The sequence below is a fragment of the Eubalaena glacialis genome, chromosome 1 (assembly GCF_028564815.1).
Source record: "Eubalaena glacialis isolate mEubGla1 chromosome 1, mEubGla1.1.hap2.+ XY, whole genome shotgun sequence".
Classification (NCBI taxonomy): domain Eukaryota; kingdom Metazoa; phylum Chordata; class Mammalia; order Artiodactyla; family Balaenidae; genus Eubalaena; species Eubalaena glacialis.
The window spans coordinates 186,089,099-186,105,545 of record NC_083716.1 but is presented as its reverse complement, the minus strand read 5'-3'; the positions used below and the strand labels follow the sequence as shown (position 1 = coordinate 186,105,545).

The following is a 16,447-nucleotide window of genomic DNA, read 5'->3' as shown; positions in this document are numbered from 1 at the left end:
AAAAGGCTGCGGTTTCATTAAAATAAAACTGAAAGTTAATCTGACACATCGTTTATGAGATGCATGTTTATTATGTTGTGTAATGATCAGGCAGAAATTAAAAGCAGGTCACAACATGTAATTGTAATTAACTTTAACATCCAGTTTTAGAAGTGTTTCTTTCTCCATCCATTCCCCAGTATGTACAGTCATTGCCAGCTGGTAGTTTTTTCTGATATCATGTATTGTGCACAGTTGTTTTTATCATTAAAGTACCCCCCCATCCCCCACAACTACACTGTAAAAAACAAAAGTGTTAAATCTTACTTTACATTAGCTGGAAGTGGGTGGTAGTGGGGTGATGGTCCATTGCTCTTTTTCTTAGTTTGAGTTTCATGTTTGGGAGTCCATGAGCCCAGCCTACCCACTGCAGACATTCATAGTTTCTTTACCTCTCACACACTGGAGGCTGCAAGAACCCTGGGGCATGAGAACAGATTGCTAGGAGTTGAGGGGCAGGAGAAAATGACCACCATTCTGAGAAAATGACCACCATTCCGAAAGAAGGAAAGGGATGTCAAACCAGAAGGGAGTAGTAGACACCCTGAAAATGGAATCTGAATCCTTGGAATTTGAGATTCTTGGCTTCTGAATAATTAAGGTTAATAGAGTGAACAGGGCAAAGGAGAGCTCTAAAAGTGACCTATTAACTCTTTTGACCCAGTCCCCCCAGGCGTGGTATCAGTACTAAGGCAGTTTTCGTACTGGACTCAGCAAAATAAAAACAAACGAAGCCCTTAGGCTCTCAGTCAATCCAGGTCAACCAAAAGGCGGAACATTTCTCCTGGCTGCCTTAAACTACAAATAAGTCTGTTGAAAGACTGAGTTCAGCCCTTGCTTAAGTCCTTTACTGTTTTGGAGAAACTGGAAGATAATGGCCTCCTGGAAGCAGAAGGTATGAAGGATGCACTGGGAGTGGTAGAGAACTTAGAAGGCAGGAGAAAGGGACGCGTAGAGGCAGCTGAGAAAACAAACATGGATTTTTACAAGTTTCACCGGTCTTGGATTATCTTTATTCACAGACAATTAAAAGCTCTATTACAAATATTTCCTCCCTGTAGGGCAGGCAGCTAACCAGACATGCATCTTGAGTTGTGAGATGGAAGCTATTACTATTACTTTGAATTTAGGATTTGTATCTAATTTACTTCCAAAATACCTAAGAACTCCAAGATCAGGATGGGGAGTGATGTTTTAGGGCATCTGAATTAAACAGATGACAACACTTGGACTACAGTTTAATTCTATCTTAAACATACAATTTTTGTTAAAATGCCATTTGAGTTAACCTGCTTTTGTACATTGTGACGATATTTAAACCTATCAGTTACTTATACCTTAATGTGAATCATTTAAGCAGATAATTATTGCTTTTCTCATTAATTCTTGAATGAGATCAGATACTAAGGAAATAAGAATGTTGGTAGAAGAGGAGAGGTAATTTTATAATATACATCTTTTGTGCAGGATCGTGCTAGACACTGTGGTTGTTAACTTTGGGTGACATTTAAGAATTGAGTGCAGCCTGGCGAAGTAAAGCACAGCGTTGGAGCCAGGATAACTCTGGATTAGCACAGAGCCTTGCCCTCCTTAATCATTCTACATGTGGTAACTAATATCTCCCCATCCACCCGTTTGATCGTTGTTATCTAATTTATTTTGGAGCACATCATTCAAATATTAGAAAGTGGGAAAAGGTTTCAGTGAAGTTTTCCACCCATCTGTAGCAAGACATAAAGAGTTCCCTTTTGTAGCCACACCTACTTCCTTCCCACCTACCCCCTTTCTCCTTAATGCCTGGCAACCATTAATCCATTCTCCATTTCTATAATTTTATCATTTCAAAAGTGCTATATAAATGGAATCTACAGTATATAACCTTTTGGGATTGATTTTTTCATTCAGCATAATTCTCTGGATATTCATTTAAGTTATTCCATATTTAAGTAGTTTGTTCCTTTTTAATTGCTGAGTAGTAGTCCATAGTATGGATGTACCACAGTTTATTTACACATTCATCCATTGAAGGACTTCTAGGTTGTTTCTAGTTATTGGCTGTTACGACTAAAGCTGCTGTAAACGTTTGTCTGTAGGTTTTTTTGTGAACATGAGTCTTCATTTTTCTGGGAAAAATGATCAGGAGTGTAATTGCTGGGTCGTATGGTAGTTCCTTGTTTACTCTTTAAAAGAAATTGCCAAAATGTTTTCCAGAGCGGCAGTACTCTTTTACATTAGTGCATGTGTATTATGGGCTGAATATTGTCCCCCCCACAATTCATATGTTGAAACCCTAACTCCCCAAACATGTCACAGTGTGACTGTATTTGGAGATAGGGCCTTTAAAGAGGTGATTAAGAGGGCTTTACCGTGGGTCGTAATCCAGTTTGACTGATGTCCTTATAAGAAAGAAATTTGGACACACATCCTTGAGGGATATGCACACTCAAGAGGAAAGACCATGTGAGAATGCAGTGAGAAGTCAGCCATCTGCAAACCAAGGAAAGTGGTCTCAAAAGAAACCAAACAAGCTGACACCTTGATTTTGGACTTCTAGCCTCCAGAACTGTGAGAAAACAAATTTCTGTTCCTTAAGCCGCCCAGTCTGTGGTATTTTATTATGGCAGCCCTAGCAGACTAATGCAGTGAATAATCTAGTTTTTTTGCATCCTTGTCAGCATTTGCTTTTTGACATTTAATTTTAGCCATTCTGACAGGTACATAGTGATGTTTCACTGTGGTTTTAATTTGTATTTACCTGGTGGCTAACAATATTCAGCATCTTTACATGTGCCTATTCGTCATCTGTAGGTCCTCTTTGGTGAAATGTCTATTCATGTTTTTTGCTCATTTTCTGTTTGGATTGTTTGTTGTTTTTGTTGTTCTAGTGTTGAATTTCAAGCATTCTTTCATATATTTTAGATGCTAGTTCTTTGTCAGATAGGTGGCTTGCAAATATTTTTTCCCATTCTGTAGTTTCTTTTCATTCTCTTAACATGGTCTTTCACAGAGCAAAAGTTCTTAATTTTGATGACTTAATTTTTCAGTTTTTCCTTTTATGGATTGTGCTTTTGGTATCAAGTCTAGCCTAGCGCTAGATCCTGAAAATTGACTCCTAAAGTTTTAGAAAACTTTTTTTAAATAAAAGTTTTACAGTTTTCTATTTACATTTAAGTCCATGACCCATTTTGAGTTAATTTTTGTATAAGGTGTGATCAAGGTTTATTATTTTTGTCTATGCATATCCAATTGCTCCAGCACCATTTGTCTTTCTTCATTGAATTGTTTTTGAACCTTTGTCAAAAAACAGTTGGGCATACTTGTGTTGTATATCCAGGTTCTCTGTTCTGTTCCATTGAACTGTGTGTTTATCCCTCTGCCAATGTCACAGTCTTGATTGCTATAGGTAGATAATAAATCTTGAAATCTGGTAAGACTGATTCCTCCTGTTTTATTCTTTCTGAAAATTATTTTAGCTATTCTAGTTCCTTTGCCTTTCTATATAAATTTTAGAATAATCTTCTCTGTATCTACAAAGAATCTTGATGGGAGGGATTTTGTTAGAAATTGCATGAAGCTCAGTATCAATTTGGGGAGAATTGATGTCTTGAGAATTGATATATTGAGTCTTCCAATCCATGAACTGGTATGTTTCTCCCTGTTTTATAGATCTCCTTTGATTTCTCTCATCAGCATTTTGTGTTTTCAGCATGGAAGTATTATACATGTTTTGTTAGATTTATACCTTAGTATTCTATTTTTTTGGGTGATTATAAATGGTGTTTTTTTTCAGTGTTCACATGTTATTGCTAGTGTATAGAAATACAGTTGGTTTTTGTGTGTTAATCTTGTATCCCGCAACCTTGCTGAACTCATTAATTAGTTCTAGGAATTTTCTGTAGCTTCCTTGGGATTTCCTACCTAGATGTCATCTGCAGAGAGGAGCAGTCTTATTTCTTCCTTTTTGATCTGTATGCCCTTTATTTCTTTTTCTTGTCTTATTGCACTGATTAGAACTTTCAGTGCTATATTGAATAAGATTGGTGAGAGTAGACATACTTGCTTTGTTCCTTATCATAGGGAAGAGCATTCAGTCTTTCACCATAAGTATGTTAGCTGTAAGGTTTATTTTGTACAAGCTCTTTATCAAGTTGAGTGTGTTCCCCTCTTTTCATAATTTTTTAAGAGTTTTTTTTTTTTTTATCATGTATGGGTGTTGAATTTTGCCAGTTGTGTTTTCTGCAACAATTGATATGATTATGGAATTTTTCTCCTTTATCCTGGTAATATGGTGGATTACATTGATTTTTGAATATTGAACCTGCTTTGCATCCCTGGAATAAACCCCAGTTGATTATCATCTTTTTATATATTGCTGAATATTATTTGCTATTATTTCATTAAGGATTCTTATGTTTGCATTTGTGTCTTTCTATGGTTTTGGTTTTGGTAGTAATACTAGCTTCAGAAAATGAATTAGGACGTGTACCCTCTTCTTCTGTTTTCTGAGATAGGTTGTGTAGAATTGATTTTAATTCCTCTCTAAACATTTGGTAGATTTATCCAGTGAAAACTATCTGGGCTCAGAGATTTTTTTCTTTTTTTTGAGTCTTATAAATGTATTTTCCTTGATAACCTTTGAAGAGCTATTCATATTATCTGTTTCATATTAGGTGAATTGTGGTAATTTGTATTTTTTGAGGAAGTGGCCTATTTAGTCTGAGTTGTCAATTTAAAGTGTGTAGAGGTGTTTATGGTACTCCCTTATCCTTTTGCTGTCTGCAGTTTATAGTGATATCCCTGTTTCATTCCTGATATTGGTAATTTGTGTTTCTTTCTTTTTTTTCTTTGCTCCTTTTTTATCCTACTTTCTTAAGGTTTTTTGCTCTTCTCTTGAGATGGGAGCTTAGATTTACCGATTTGAGATTTCTCCTCTTCTAATGTATGCATTTAGTGTAATAATTTTTCCTTCAGCACTATAGCTGTGTTCCACATTTTTAAATTAATTAATTAACTAATTAATTAATTTTTGTCTGCGTTGGGTCTTCGTTGCTGCACGCGGGCTTTTTCTAGTTGCGGCAGCGAGCAGGGGCTACTCTTTGTTGTGGTGCGCGGGCTTCTCATTGCGGTGGCTTCTCTTGTTGCGGAGCACGGGCTCTAGGCATGCGAGCTTCAGTAGTTGTGGCACGCGGGCTTCAGTTTTTGTGGCTCACGGGCTTTAGGGTGCAGACTCAGTAGTTGTTGTGCACGGGCTTAGTTGCTCCACGGCATGTGGGATCTTCCCAGACCAGGGCTCGAACCCATGTCCCCTGCCTTGGCAGGTAGATTCTTAACCACTATGCCACCAGGGAAGTCCCCCACATTTTTTGATACGTTGTATTTTTATTTTCATTCAGTTCAATGTTTGTTTGTTTGTTTGTTTTTAATTTCCTTTGAGACTTCCTATTTGACCCCATGGGTTAGTTAGAAGAGTATCACTTAGTTTCCAAGTAGTTGAAGAGTTTTCCTTTTATCTTTCCATTATTGCTTTCTAGTTTGATTTCCATTGTGGTCAGAGAGGATACTCTGTGTGATTTCAGTTATTTTTAATTTGTTGAGGTGTGCCTTATGACCCAGGGTTTGCCTTAGTAGTATGGTCTATCTTAGTATATGTTCCATGGGCCTTTGGAAAGAAATATGTATTCTGATGTTGTTTGGTAGAGTGTTCTATAAATGTTACTGCATCCTGTTGGTTGACAGTGTTTTCGAGTTCTATATCCTTGCTGATTTCTGTCTAGTTCTATCAGTTATTGAGAGAAGGCTGTTGAAGTCTCCAACTATGATTGTGGAGTTGTCTGTCTTTTCAGTTATTTCAGTTTTTGCTTCACATATCTTTCAGTTCTGTCATTTGGTACATTTAGGATTGCTATGTCTTCCTGTTGGATTGACCCTTTTATCATTCTGTAATATGCTTCTCTGTCTCTGATAATTTTCTTTGCTCCGAAGTCTACTTTATCTGATATTAATATAGCCATTCCTGCTTTCCTTTGGTTAGTGTTTGTATGATTTGTCTTTTTCCATCCTTTTACGTTCGATCTGCCTTTATAGTTATATTTGAAGTGAGTTTCCTGTAGACATATAGTTTCTTGTAGACATCATATAGGTGGATTATATTTTTTAATTCACTCTGCTACTATGTCTTAATGCATTTAGGCTGTATATTTAATGTAGTTTTAGATTTGTTAGGGCTTAAATGTGCCATTTTATTTTTTGTTTTCTGTTTATCTCTCTGTTTTTCTTTTCTCTGTTTTGTTCTCTTTCTTTGGGTTACTTGAGCATATTTTAGAATTCCATTTTTATTTTATCTATTGTGTTTTGGATATATCTCTTTATATATTGGTTTTGGTGTTTGCTATAGATATTATATATACATAACTTATTACAGTCTACTGTTGTCATTTTACCATTTTGAGTGAAGTATAGAAACCTTACTTTTCTTTACATCCCTGCACCCTCCCCTCTCTATTATATAATTGTCCTGAAATGTTTACTGTACATTCATTTAGAACCACATCAGACAGTTGTAACTTTTCCTTCAACCATCAAACATAATTAGAAAACTCAGGAGGACAGAGAAAGCCTTTTATATCTACTCATATTTTTGCTTCCTGTTTTCCTTTTCCTTTCCTGATATTTGGAAGTTCCTTCTTTCATTATTTTCTTTCTGTTTAGAGAACTTATTTTAGTTATTATTTTAAGGTTAGTTTGTGGGGGACAAATTGGCTCCGTTTTTTTCATCTGAAAAGGTGAAAAGTTTTTTTCATCTTGATTTCCCCCTCATGACTAAAGGATATTTTTGCTGGGTGTAGCATTTGAATAATATTGGGCCACTTCCTTCTGGCCTGCATGGTTTCTGATGAGAAATCACTGTCATTTGAGTTGTTTTTTCCTTGTAGGAAAGGTTTTGGTTTTTTCCTGAATGCTTTCTTTGTCCTTAGTCTTCAAAAGTTTAATTATGATGTGACTTGGCATAGATTTCTTTACGTTTATCCAGTTTAGGGTTCACTCAGCTTCTTGAACCTATAGGTTTATGTCTCTTGCCATATTTCTTCAAGTACTATTTCAGTTACCCCCTGTCCCTTTTTCTTTTTTTCTAGGACTCCAGTGACAAAAATATTAGATCTTTTGTTGTAGTCTAGCAGGTCTCTGAGAATCCCTTCGTTTATTTTTCACTCTGTTTTCTTTCTGTTACTAAGGTTGGGTAATTTCTACTCTCTCTCTTCTAGTTCACTGATTCTTTCCTTTGTCCCCACCATTCTGTTTTGAGTCCATCTACTGAGCTTTTTTATTCAGTTATGTATTTTTCAGTTCTAAAATTTCCATTTGGTCCTTCTTTATATCTTCTATTTCTTTGCTGAAATTTTCTGTTTCTGTTTTGAGGCTTTCTGTGTTTTCATTACTTTTGAGCATAATTGCTCATTGAAGCATTTTCATCATGGCTGCTTTAAGATCTTTGTCAGATAATTCTAACAGCATTCCATGTGGCCTCCACTGACACAAGGATGGGAGAGTACGGGGACGTGGGGACTCATTATCAGATGAAAGTCTTGAATTCCTCCTTGGCCTTCTATGACACCACTCTGCTGGGTATGCCTCATTATAACCGTGTGAGGGTGGAAGTCTAGGCTCCCCATTCAGCCTTTGTTGGCATGGATGAGAGTGGGGTCATGGTTTTTTGTGTAGTGTTTAGCTAGAGTAGCACTGTTACTGTCTAAAAGTTTTCTGTCTTGCTAGACTGTCCCTACCTGGTCTTTTGGCTAAAGAGAGCAAGCTTTTGTTGGGGCTTTTTTGTCTTTGCCTCTTTTTTTTTAATCTATTTATTTATGTATTTATTTTTGGCTGCGTTGGGTCTTCATTGCTGTGCGTGGGCTTTCTCTAATTTCATCGAGCGGGGTCTTTCTTGTTGTGGAGCATGGGCTCTAGGCGCATGGGCTTCAGTAGTTGTGGCATGCAGGCTCAGTAGTTGTGGCTCACAGGCTCTAGAGCGCAGGCTCAGTAGTTGTGGCACACGGGCTTAGTTGCTCTGCGGCATGTGGGATCTTCCTGGACCAGGGTTGGAACCCGTGTCCCCTGCATTGGCAGGCAGATTCTTAACCACTGTGCTACCAGGGAAGTCCCTGTCTTTGCCTCTTGGTGTTGCCAGGTTTTCAGCTGCAAGTCTGAGATACACGAGGCAAAAAGAAAACCCAGGGATCTCACCACTGACTTGTTCCTCGGGTCTTGAGGTTCCTAAGTGTTTGCCTTCGTCTGTCCACCTTTCACAGACTTCTTATGTTTATTTTATGTGTAATGTCTAGGGCTTTCAATTGCACTTAGTGGGAGGAATAGGGTGAAGTACCTTTATTCAATCATCTTGGAAGTAGAACATCCTGTCACTCCTTTTTAAAAACCTCCAATGATTCTCTATTGCCTGTAGATGAATATCTAAGTTCCTTAGTCTGTCAGAGACCTTCCCAATCTGTGCACAATCTTAGCTTTTCTTCCCATTTCCAGCTACTCCTGTTTGTCTCCGTCACACCGTCATACTGAATTTTCCCCTCTGTTATAAATAGATTCTGTACTCCTATTGTCTGTATACCATGGTCTTCACCAATTTGTTCTTTGGCCTGAAATGCCCCAATCCTTCATCTTAAGGTGATGCATCACCTTAACTGGTGACTGCATCATCAGTTGTTCCAGAGGATTTGAAGCTGGAATTATTGTGAAATGTCAGAATAATATGTTCTGTATTATAATAATTACATATTCCTTCTAAAGTAAGGGATTGTTGTAATTTTAATTGTTAAAATATCTGCATCACCAACAAATGATTGTGGAGGACCTACTCTTTGTTGAATAATGGACTTAAATGTTGGAATACTGTTAGATAATTTAAAGATTTACATTTAGTTGAATGACAGTTCTTTCAGAATAAAATGCTATTAGTGCTAAATGATGCCTTAGTATTTTAGTCTGTGTTAATAATTATAAAGACGTAGCCAATGGTTTGGAATCCTAACTGCATATTATGGTCAGTTGGGTAGCTCTGAAACAATTCTTTTGCCTAGGTCCAGACTCTAGAGATTCTGATTCAGTTAGCCTGGAGTGGATGTTTTTTAAAAGCTCCCCAAGTGATTCTAATACATAGCTGGTTTGAGAACCACTGGTCTAGAATCAGATTATTAAAAAATGTAAGTGAACACCAGTGATTTCAGTCACTTTAAAGTTTTGTCCCAGGATGCTTCCAGCTGTGCAGCTTTGAACTTTGTCTTTCAGTTTTTACCGTAGCAGATTTTTAAAAACCATGTTGTATGTTATATGAAATATGATCTGGTTTGCAAAGAGAAGACAACATTTTGTGAAAATATTTCTTTAGGCACTTAAAATTACTAAGATTTTTTCAAAGATTTATTTTAATTCACTATTGAATTTTTTAAAACGATGGCTGTAGGAACAGTAAGATAATGAAGCAGCCTGTTATACAGTCCATTTAAACTAGACTGACCTTGAGTATTTTTTGTCAAACACTTAAGATACATAGAAAGAATATAGTATCTTAGCTAGTTGTAAACAAGGAATTTGCTACTAGAGCAGAGAAATCAGACGTTGGTAGTGATTAGTAAGTATAGCACTCTTGAATGTCTTATGTTAAAATTGGTGTAGACATTTGACATCTAGGTAGTTAGTATGTTTGACTAAAAAGGTTAAAGGTTACTTGGTTTCAATAATAAAAGTGGTTACAGCTAAGGAAAGAAAGGCAAGTCAAAGGAAGAAAAAGAAAAAAGAGGTCAGTTAATAGAGAATGTAGAGCAAAGAAATAGGATCAAAGACAAGAATTCAATTAACTTTTGTGACAACAAAGCCTTTCCTCTGAGGAAGAAGAAATTAGGTGCTCTAGTTCGTTCTTTATTTTAGGGATACTTACTCAGTTTACTGTATTATGTATGACCTCTATAAGCAAGATACAGAAAGAATTATAAAATAACCCTGACTTTTTTCCTACAGTTAGTAATTTATTAAGTAGTAAGTTTCTAGTTTCATACAGGAACTGGCATGACTGAGGGGACTACAACAGAACTGATACTTTATACTACGTTAATTTTAATGAATGACAGTAACAAAGTTATTGGCTCATTGTCAAATTAGTATTAATACTTGTCAGATCTTCTGTTTTTCTAAATAATGTTTTATTTAATGTATATTTTAATGGATTCTAAGAATTTTGAAGGAATTTAATTAATGATTCTAGGATATCTAAGGGAAAATCAAGAGAAGACATTAGTTTTCATTATGGCAACAGTTTTCTAGAGGCTTAGTAGTATCATTATACATATAGATTCATTTCAAACTTTATTTACCATGGCTGTAACTTGGTCCTTCTGGTAGGAAGTAAAGGTGCCAACTTCCATGGACTCTTTAGTCTGGTGAGCAGGGCTAAGGGAAGTCTCTGTACTCCCAAACACTGAGGGGAAATTTTGAATTTATTCTTTATGCTACTGAAAGTATGCCTATTGCCATTTTTGGCACACATGTCTGATTACCAGTGCTTCTTATGGAAAATAATTACTTTCCTTATTCCTAAAGAAAATAAATTAAATCTTTATGAAAATTTACCACTTAAAATATCTCCAGACTAACTCAGCCATTTCTCTTACATTTATTGAGTTCTTTCTATGCTCTAGACACTGTACTTGGCACTTGTAGGGAAGGGGCAGTTGCATAATAGATAGTAAAATTGGCTCAGTCTCTGACCTTCTGGAGCATATACTTTTTTTTTTTTAACATCTTTATTAGAGTATAATTGCATATACTTTTACAAGATGCTAAACTTTATACTTGGAAATATAGGTTATGAAAGAAACATGTAAGAAGGGCAAGGCAAACAAGGGTCGGTCACATGCTAGGTCCCCAAAAAAGTTTAAGACAAAGTGACCATCAGAAAGCCATCAGGAAAACCAGGCGGGTGAGACATCAATAACAGTTATGATTTTGCATATTTGTATGTAATAGCATTTTCTTCATGGAATCTTTCACATGTATTGTTATGTGATTAATAATTTAAGGATCCATTTCTTAAGATTAGAAAATAATTTTATTTATCCCTGTAATGTATATATTGGAAAGGAGGGCAAGTGAACCATTTGTAATATTTTCCTTTAAATTTTTTTCTGATAGAAAATTATATAATTGGCTTAGTTTTATATCAAGAAAAATAAGATTAAGCAGTGATTAGATTTTTGTAGAATTGAGTTTAAATCAGGAATTACTGCATTTAAAGCACTTAGACCAAAAAGGTGATTCTTGCACTTAAGTATCATAAAGTAAAACTACTTTTGGTTTTGTATTATTTCATATACATAAGTTTATTTTAGTCCCAGTTCATAACTTAAAAGGCTGTGAACAACAGTGTTCTTAACAAACTACAGAAAATAAAAAATTGGAAAACTGCATCAGATTTTTTGTTTTCCAAAGATGAGTGCAAAATATTAAGTCTAAGGCTTGTTCTAACTTATATTAAATAACAAGCAAAAGCATATATCATCTCCCTGTGAAAGGTATATTAGTCTTAAAATTATATTTTCATTTTTTTTTAGCTTTTATTTTTTCATCATGTAGATAAAGACTTTCCTAACATTTTCTACCCTCGAGAACCTATTGTATTCTAAGTAATTCCAAAAATAAATATGACTTGGTTCCTCTGTCAGTGAATCCCCATTCACCTTAGAATGGGACTTACACTGTGTGATAAGTGTAATAGAGATAGTATAAGATAAAATAGTAGCACTAAGGAGGGAGAGAATGGTTACTCACCCTCACATTGTATATTGTGTCAGGGAAGGTTTCACAGAGAAGGTGAAGCTAAGATAAGGTTTAAAGAATAAATAGGAATTTCTTTGACTGGATAGATAAGGATATTTCAGCATAGATAGCATATGCCAGAGCACAAGCAATGCAAGAGCATTGCAGGTTCAGAGAACTGCACTTGCTTTCTTCCTGATGAGAAGGGCATGAAGTAGAGCGGAAAGGGCATGATATGGAGACGACTTAAGTCTTGTAAAGGGGTTGCCATGGAGACCATTAAAGATTTTAAAGTAGAGTAGTTAGGTGGTTAATTTTACAAGTGTGTGTAAGTGAAGAGTCTGGAGTCAGGAAATCATTTAGAAATTATACAATAATTGAATCAATAGTGCTGTTGAAGAGAAGAGGATAGAGTCAGCAGGTTATGTAGCCATTTGTATAGAGGGTATAGGAAAAGAAAAACCTCTCTTAGGTTTTTGGCTTTGGTTTTTATAATATGTGTGTGTGGGTGCACAAATATTGTAGGAAAGCTTATTATCAGATACTACTGTAATTTTACGTAATTTAAAAATATTGAAATAATTTCAGACTTACAGAAAAGTTGCAGAAATAATTCAAAGAATTCCCCTATCCTCTTCTTCACCCCAGATTCCCCAAATGTTAACTTTTTACCACAGTCGCTCTTCATAAAATAATAAATAAATATTTTTTTCTGAACCATTTGAGAGTAATTTGCTAAATTATGGCCCTTTGCTCCTAAATCCTTCAGTTTACACGTTCCAAAAAACAAGGTTATTTTCTTATATAACCACAGTACAGTCATCAAAATCGGGAAATTAACATTGATAGAGCACTAAATCAGCTTAATTAAAATTTTGCTGAATTTCCTAATGTCCTTTTGAGTAAGAGAGAAAAAAATTTTTTTTCTGGGTATAGAGTTCAGTCTAGGATCATTTGTTACTTTTAATTGCTGTATCTCTTTAATCTCCTTTAATCTGGAACACTTCCTTGGTCTTTGTGTTTCTTGATAAAAAATTTTTGAAGACTACAGTTTAATTATTTTGTAGAAATATTCCACCATTTGGGTCTGTCTGATGTTTCCTCCTGATTAGATTTAGGTTATGCATTTTTGGCTGGAATACTACAAAAGTGTATCAGTGTATCATATCTGAAGGTCCATACTACCGTTTCGTTACTGGTGATGTAAATTCTTATCACCTGATATGGTAGTGTCCTCCAGTTTTTTCCACTATAAAATTACTTTTTTTCCCTTTGTAGTTAATAGGTATCTTTTGGGGAAATACTTTGAGACTCTGTAAATATCCTGTTTCTCCTAAATTTTTGCCTAATAGTTTTAACACACTATAATAATTTTTACCTGAATCATTGTGTACTTTTGACATGTACCCGTAAATCTTTGAGCACTTCCTTCTGTTCTGGCAACAAGGTGTTTCAGAGTTCTTTTGTACTTTCCCTGCCCAGTGTTGGAATCTGCCATTTTTTCAAGGAGCCCTGATTCATTTTAGTGGCAGTAGTATTTAGAAATCAAGATCTAGGCACTGTGCTCATTGCTACTGAGAGGTCACGGATTTTTAGACCCTTGTATTAGTTAGGGTTTTCCAGAGAAACAGAACCAATAGGAAATATGTATAAGGAGATTTATCATAAGGAATTGGCTCATGTGATTAGACCAGCAAGTCTAATCTACAGGGTGAGCTGGCAGTCTAGAGACCCAGGGAGAACTAATGTTTGATGGTCCATTGAACCAATGTTCCAAGGCCATCAGGCAAGAAGAGCCAATATTGCAGATTAAGTCTGAAGGCAGTCTACTTGGAGAATTCTTTCATGTTAGGGGAGGGTCAGGTCAGTCTCTTTGTTCTGTTCAGGCCTTCATCTGTTTGGATGAGGCCCACCCATAATATGGAGAGCAAGCTGCTTTACTAATTAAAATGTTATAATCATATCTAAAAACATCCTTGCAGAAACATTCAGAATAATGTTTAATCAAACATCTGGTCACTGTGGGTCACCTGAGACATAAAATCAACCACCAGAGCCTGCTCAGTGGGCGGAGCTAGGGGATACACACACACCTATATTAAGTGAAAACTATGAGTACATATTACTTTTCTTCAGCCATCATTATGGGGCTCATTGTACCCTCCCTCCCCACTTTACATATTTGTAACTCTCTTCTTTGACCATGAGAACTCCGGCTCCCATTATCCACAGTTTACTTATTTATTTGCTCAACCCTAGAATACACAGAAAGTAATTCAGAATTGCTAATCTTTAACACTGTGAAAAACAAAACAAAACATTTATTGGAATTCAGTGTTTATTTAGTTTTCTGTTTTTGTTTTAATTGGGGTATAGTTGCTTTACAATGTTGTGTGTTTGTTTATAGCCTGAGAGTATTATTAAAAATACTGTGTTCAAAAGTTACTTGGGTTAGTTCTCCCTTCCCCCTTTCCTCTTTAGTGTAATTGTGTTTGTCATTTGAAATGCCATTAGAGACATTTCTTTCTGTTTGATTTCTCTTTTAGGGTTCTTTTTTTTTCTCTCATCATTGTTAATTTTGTTATTTTTGACAAATGTTATTTTAACATTCACATAGTTCCAAAATTTAGAACTATACAGAAAGAGAAATGTTAGTCATCCCTCCCATGTCTTCTCCTCCTTTTCCAGTCCCCCATCCTTTCCATCCATTCTCTCCTACTTCCCATAGGCAATTAGTCTAAGTTTCTCTTTTATCTTTTGTTTCTCTTTGCACAAGATGAGCATATACATATATATATTCTTCTTTCCTCTTTTTTACTACACAAAAAGTAGCACACTGCAGGCATTCTTTTGCACGTTGCTTTTTCCACTTGTCTATGTGTACTGGATATCTATATTATTTCATAGGGATCTCCATTCATTTTTAGAGCTGCATAGTACTCCATTGTGTGGCTATACCAACTGTTTATTCAACTGTTCTTACACTTTGGACATTCACATTATTTCTAATTGTATTTTTCAATAACAAGTAATACTGCAATGAATAATCTTGCGTAATATTTGTTTTTATATTGTTGAAAGTGTATCTTCCCCCTTATTTTGTATATTTATGTTTTCTCCTTTTGTTTTTTCTGGATTAACCTTGTCTGTTTTCTTAATTTAAAAAAGTCTAAGATTTTGATTTGTGAATTAGATGAATTTTTAGAAATTCTCTACCTCATTAATTTCTTTTTTAATCTTTATTATTTCCATGCTTGTGTTTTCCTTTGTTTATTTTGTTCTTTTTGAATTAGGAATTTATTTTTATTATTGATATAAATTTTCAAGTGTATAGATTTTCCTCTTTTCAGTGCATTAAATGTATCATTTTTTAGAAAATCTGTAATTTTGGTTCATACTTACTTGTGTAAGTCAAGTTGTTTAATAGTAGACAATTTAAAAATTTTGGAGTAGAATGCCCTTGTATTTTTGATTCTGTTAGTGATGTCTAATTTTATTAGACTTGTGATCAGCCTTTGCATTATTTCTACTTCATGAAATATACTGTTGCTTTCTTTAAGACCTACGTATGATCCCCCTCCACCCCCCATATTTTTGGTCAGTATTCAGGTCCACTTGAGGAGAAGTTTTTATTATCGGGGTATAAAGTTTGATATATAAGATTTACCTTTTTATGTTATGTAAGTTGTTTATATTCTCAGTTAAGTTCATCAGTGTGTGTTAGTCTTACATATTACTAAAGTTGTTTTTTCTGAGTCTTTTTGCATCCCTTGTAGTTTCTGCCTTTAAAGGTAATTGCTGTGGTATTTGAAGCATAAGTATTCTTAATTATTATATCTTCATTGTGTAATATGGCAGTTAACATTAAATGTTGCTTCTCTTTGTCACGTTTAATGCTTTTTTGACTTGAATTCTTCTGTATCAGGATCACTACTGCTTTTTGTTTACTGTTTTTATTTGCTTAGATATGCTTTTACCTATCTCTTTAATTTTTAGTCTTTTTGATTTACCTTGTTTTAGGTTATCTTTTTTTTTTAATTGAGGTATAGTTGATGTACAATATTATGTGTTTCAGGTGTACAACATAGTGGTTCACAACTTTTAAAGGTTATATTCCATTTTTAGTTGTTATAAAATATTGGCTATATTCCCTGTGTTGTGCAGTATGTCCTTGTAGCTTATTTTATACATAGTAGTTTGTACCTCTTAATCCCTTACCCCTATCTTGCCCCTCCTTTCTTAGGTTATCTCTTGCATACAGCATTTAATTAGGTCTTTTTTTATAAGCTGTATTAAAAAATCATTTTCTGTTAATGACTGTTGAGCTCAATCTCAGTTTTGTCATTTTATGTTATATATATACTACTATATGCATTATGTTATATTTTTCTTTGTTTCTTTGTGATGTGCTTTCTTTGCACTTCCCTTTAAAAAATTTCTTTGGGTATTTTGGATTTATTGTTTTTTGTTTTTATTATAGTAGCTACTTGTGTACTTATGCCTTTTTAAAATGCCCTCTTCCTTGTTTAACTTTCTACTATCCTTTATTTTAGTTTTTAATGGTGTGCTTTGATTCTTACCTATTGCTATTTGA

The 16,447-nt window shown here is 34.9% G+C and overlaps 1 protein-coding gene across 5 annotated transcripts in view; it reads left to right on the top strand.

Moving 5' to 3' along the window:
* SESTD1 (SEC14 and spectrin domain containing 1) overlaps positions 1 to 16,447 on the top strand; it is a 151,332-nt gene that overhangs the window by 16,621 nt on the left and 118,264 nt on the right. The window contains exon 1 of one of the 5 annotated variants that reach the window (XM_061185457.1): positions 824 to 934. The exons of the other annotated variants lie outside the window; for them this stretch is intronic. The gene's annotated coding sequence lies outside the window, so the exon portion shown is untranslated. Of the gene's footprint in view, positions 1 to 823; positions 935 to 16,447 lie in introns of those variants that run through there. 5 annotated transcript variants of the gene reach the window in all.